General features: G+C 33.4%; 1 non-coding gene across 1 annotated transcript; it reads left to right on the top strand.

The window, feature by feature from the left end:
• Positions 1-2,716: 2,716 nt before the first annotated feature.
• LOC129249637 (U2 spliceosomal RNA) lies at positions 2,717-2,910 on the top strand. Its single transcript, XR_008582687.1, has one exon. It is a non-coding gene; the product is annotated as a U2 spliceosomal RNA (small nuclear RNA).
• The last annotated feature ends 2,667 nt before the right edge of the window (positions 2,911-5,577 follow it).

The raw sequence follows: 5,577 nt of genomic DNA, 5'->3' as shown, positions 1-5,577 counted from the left end.
CCTTTAGATTATTGTTTGTGGGGCTATGTTAAAAGCTAATGTCTATTCAGACAAACCTGCTTCAATTAACGCATTGGAAGACAACATTAAAGCATTTATATGTGAGATACCGGTCGAAACATTGGAAAAAGTATGCCAAAAATGTGTACTATCGATTTAAATAAAAATTTCATGAATTTTTCTGAATTTTACGTGTGTTTTTTTGAAAAACTTTCCTATAGCTCTTAAAAAATCATTTAGTACACATATGTACAATAAACAAGTATGATCAGGATTTCAAAATCACGACGATTTAATTTAAAGCAAAAATATTCGTGATCTTTAGAAAATCTTCATAAGACATAATTTGAAGTAATTATTTTGTTATTTTCTGTTAAATTTAGTGTAGAAAGTAAATAGAAATGAAGTAGTATAAGACATCATCTAAAAATCTTCCAGGCAGAAATGCATGCCATCGTCATTTGTGTGAGAGAATGTCTCCGTAGGAAAATGAGAGCAACCCACATTTACATACTCTCAGATAGTCAGACGACTTTGAAAGCCATTCTACCAACAACAATCAGCTCAAAAATGGTAAATGACTGCCCTAACCTTCACGTTAGGAAACATCAACAGTGTATTATTTGGTTGAATTCCTGGACAAAGGAGATATGAGGGGAAATGAAATGGCCGATCATCTAGCTAAAAAAGAAGCAAGCATACCTCTAATTGGTCCTGAGTCTTTCTGTGCACTTACAAAAGGTCACATTAACGAATTTCTCAATAAGTGGGAGAAGAAGAAATTCGTTGCACACTGGCGAAATTTTTTTGATCAGCAATAAAGAGAAACAATTCCTAACGACGGACAGAGGAATTTCTGATAAGCTACAATACTTTCGCTCAGCAGAGTAGACTTAAGACTTCTAGCTGGTTACTTTACAGGCTCCTGTAGCATGAGATATCACTTAAAATTCGTCTCTCTGAGAAGATCAACTGTCGATTCTGTGAAATGGACACTGAAAATACAGAACACATTCGTTGAGAATGCCTTGCACTATGCCGAAAAGGGCTACACCAATTTCGTGGTATTGCCGTGCATTCATATACTAATAAATTATAGAACAATAAACCCAGCTTGGCGGCCGCCGTAGCCGAATGGGTTGGTGCGTGATTACCATTCGGAATTCACAGAGAGATCGTTGGTTCGAATCTCGGTGAAAGCAAAATTAATAAAAACATTTTTCTAATAGCGGTCGCCCCTCGGCAGGCAATGGCAAAACTCCTCATAAAAATATCTGCCGTTCGGAGTCGGCTTGAAACTGTAGGTCCCTCCATTTCTGGAACAACATCAACACGCACACCACAAATAGGAGGAGGAGCTCGGCTAAGCACCTAACAGAAGTGTACGCGCCAATTATTTATTTTATTTTTTTTTTAACCCAGCTTGGCAATTGTAAATAATTTTTACCCTTTGGCATTTTGGATATTCAGAGAAATTAATTCAAATATAAGTAATATTAATAATAATATACAATAGTAGCTTCAGCTAAACATAAATAAACGATCGAAACTGGTTAGCGTAACGGTTTCAAAAACCCAAAAAAAAAAAAACAAAAAACAAAAAAAAAAATAATAATAATAATAATTTGTCACATACGTTTTTTGTTTGTTTGTTATAATTCCTTAACAATATTTCTGTTTGGTGGCTAACCAAATTCTTTAGGAAGCACACAACAATTAGAATGCGCATTTGATAAATTAAAAATTTTTAATACATAAGAAAATCAAAATTGGTACAAACAAGGGACCATAATAAAAATATTTCTGTTAGCCACTGTATGCAAAAAAAAAACAAATTAATCTTTAAAAAAAATTATCGCTTGGTTTAGTCTAAAAACATTCAATAATGCAGCGTCAATAAAATGTGCGAGTCGCTTCTTTTTAGTGAGGCGTGCACCCGCGCACGAAAAGCATAATAGATGTTAATTATTTTCAAAATGTTAAGAGCTCTTTTTGGTACTTTTATGCTTAGTGCAAATTTTGCTGCCGGTTTAAAACTAATAGAATGTTCCGGCATGCACTTTAATTCATGCAATTAAGTTTTAAATTGAGTTTTGGTACTTGGTGTGCACACACAAAATGCCGTTAAGCGTACTCAGTTGCCATGTCGCAGCTGAAAATGTTTTTAAAAGAAAGTTTATAATTTTACTTACACCTATGTACCTCGCCGCGTCCGCATCTGCCGCCTCTCACTCTCTCTAAGAGATTAAGTAAGGAGAGTGACTAACGATATTCTACCCCTCCCTTTTTCAGTTTTAAGAGGTATTCGTGATTGTTTCAAATTTTTAACGAATTTGGCTGTCATTTGTTTTTGAAGTGAAAACTTCTTTAGAATCGTTGGGAGTGATTTGAGAAAAAGTGAAACGAAAAAGCGACCTTCTTGGCTACGAATATTACATATAAACGTAGCGACGAACTAAATAACTTTTAGGCCAGCACCGACAGCATGTCGCGATAGCCGAGCGGCTAGCAATGTGAGCTTCCGATTCAAAATTCTTGGTTCGAATCACAAGAAAATTTTTTTTTTTGAAATTTGCATTGTAGGGCATTTCTGATTATTTATTGAAAACAGTTTTTTGGCTTTTCTATTTTTGGTTTAGATACTGAAAGTCAGTTTAAGTGAATCGGTATAAATATTTCGTACATTAATTTTTGTGAGCGTGTAATTCTCGAAAGGTTTATTAGAAAATCTATTGACTAGGTAGTGTGGTATCTGTTCTTATCAGCTTAACATCTGATAGATCCTCCATCGGAGGACAACAAATGTTAAACTGATTTTTGGAAATGGGCGGTGTGTTTTAAGGGCTTGCTCCACCTCTGCCACGGGTTGGCCCGGTATTGCAGTACCGCCGGGATTTCGGCCCAAATTATTGAATAAATACAAGAAGAAATATACTAATACATTTAGCTTTGGTGGGAAGAGACATAAATTTTTATATGAATACAAGTAGACGAAAATGGAAGAAATTTGTAAGTCTGTTTCTTCGGCCCGTTTGGGTATTTTTTTTTTTGACAACATCGAAACCAAAGCATTTGTATCATATTTTATCTATCATAAGCCACTCGTATCATTTGTTGAAATTGAAAACATTGAGGATGAATAATAATAAAATGAAGAAAATAAAATATGAACTTTATAGCAATATTATAATGAACCTATAATTATCCCGCTCCTAATGCTGCTTTCGTCTTATTCTCTCTCAGTTTGTTTTACGGAAGGTTTCACTTCTATCGCGTCTAACCGTTAGACTGGTATTTTTATTAGATTTCACATTTTCGTTTTTATAACATTACGGGTATCTCATTGCCAAAAATTCAAAGGGTTGCGTAGAGTATTCGATTTAATTTTGTGCTCAATTTAAATACCAGTCAATATCAAGTCAAATTCTTGATCTCCTAGTGTTGATTGTACTTGATTTTTAAGATATTAAATAAAACCACTTTTTTTAATTTTTTTATTTTTCTTTATTTTTCTAAACTATTATTTTTTTGGTATACTTATGTACATATACATAATTACAGAATTTATTAATTGAGTTCTTGTATGTCAATTTGTGCCCGATTATGGCCTTAATTGCTTAGAGTCCGTAATGGAATTATTTGCTTGATCTAATACTAGAGCTCTCTTTCGGAGATTTGGTTAAATTCACAGATTATAATCATTTTCCTGTTGATATTGGTACTGCAATTTGGGGAGTCGCACATAAAAATTTCCACCCTTTCAACCATGAGTCTTGTGACCACCGTTCCCTCTACGACAGTCGGTTCTAGGTTGCCGGAACGACCCGGCTTTACATATGCACAAAAAATTATGGTGCATATCTGAGCATAGTTGAAACTTTCAAATGAGCTAACTTTCCCACAAGAATATATAATAATGATTATTTTTAGTGGATGACCTAGTAAAACACTTATTATTTTTGCACAAATGTATCCTTTTATTTCAGTATTATCAAAAAACGAAAACTAAATAACAATAAAATATCTACAATTATAAGGAGTTCGAAAAATCAGAATATTTCGCATTTTGAACTGGACTTTTTTCAAATACAGAAATTAATTATTTCAAATTAGTAAAGTTTATTTATTAATTTCTTACCTGATTAGTATTTTCTTGAATATCATAAAATTTAAAAATGCTTCGCACCTGTGAAATAAACCTTCAATAAACTGTTGGCATCTTTCCAAAGGAATAGAGTTCCACGCTTCCTGTATTCCTTACCATAATTCACTGGTTTTTTCCCCCAAAATAAACCTTAATAACGTTCCACAGATGTTCTATGAGGTTAATGAGGGACTTTGTGCCGGCCAATCCAGAAATGCATTTTTTTCTTTGAAAGGCAAATTTTTGAATACTTTATGTGTATGTTGTATGTATGATATGCTGTATGTTTCGGGTAGTTATCATCTATTCATTATCCAGCTAAGTAGGATCGACTCGAAAGAATATGGTTCCATCGCATTTGTGAGGCTATCAAGATAAGCAAATCATACTGCTATTTATTCTCACTATTGGTCCAAGTCTACTCCAAAAAAATAATCCGAAAACTTTCAAGTTACCACTAACGTGCTTTAAGGTCTTTGTTGTTTACCAGAAATTGAATTCTCGCCTTTTTCACGATGAACAAAAGTCTTCCCATCAGAATCTTCCAATAATATTAGTTTTAATTTCCTCCAAATGCCTTGATATTTTTTTTGGACAGTAACGTTTTTTTTTCTGCTGGCCCGCCTATACAATTTTCATTGAGGCGTTTTCGCACAAGTCTGCTTGAGATATTTAGGCAATATTCCTCATTCATTTCTTAATTTTTTTTTTTGCCGGGACATACTAGCAAGTACAGCACTCAGATATAATTAAGCCCATCGTACTGCACTTGGGTTCCTCTTTTAATTTTCCTTAGGTGGGTTTGAAAATTTCAAAAAATCGATTTTTTTTTTGTCTTATTAAATAGTATAATATGTTTAAAATATTTTCCTAAAATTTCAAATTGATCCGAGTAAAATTCTACGAGATAGACCCTTCAGAAGTTCCGCCCATCAGGCCATGTCAGTGCAGCGTTTCGTTTTTAAACGCGTTTATCTCAAAACTCGATTTTTTAAGTCGGTGGACACGATTTCTCGAAAAGTTATGAAGCGATTTTGTTCAAATTTTGCACACATCTTTGGAATAACATTATCAAGTTATTGAACGAAGGATTTTTTGTTTTTGTTATTACAACTAATTTTTTCGAGCCAACACATGACGAAAATTTGACCAAAAAATATGTTTTTTTGTTCAAAGTCTGTCAAAAATTCAAATTAAATTTGTTTTTTTTTTCCTTCGTCCAGTAACGAGATTGATCCATGTACTAACGAAATATTTTCGGTTTTTTGATTTTAGATGAACCAATAATGAGTTATGCTGTCCACGGCAAGAGCATTTTTTTGTGAGACGTTAAGGGAGATGAGGTACCAACGGCTGAGTTTTCGGAATTTTTAAATAAAAATTTCATAAAATACTGTTTAAATATGTATCTTTGATATGCTGAATTGTTTAAA

Source organism: Anastrepha obliqua, chromosome 5 (genome assembly GCF_027943255.1).
Source record: "Anastrepha obliqua isolate idAnaObli1 chromosome 5, idAnaObli1_1.0, whole genome shotgun sequence".
In the NCBI taxonomy this organism is placed as follows: Eukaryota; Metazoa; Arthropoda; class Insecta; order Diptera; family Tephritidae; genus Anastrepha; species Anastrepha obliqua.
This window is presented reverse-complemented; position numbering and strand designations above follow the sequence as displayed.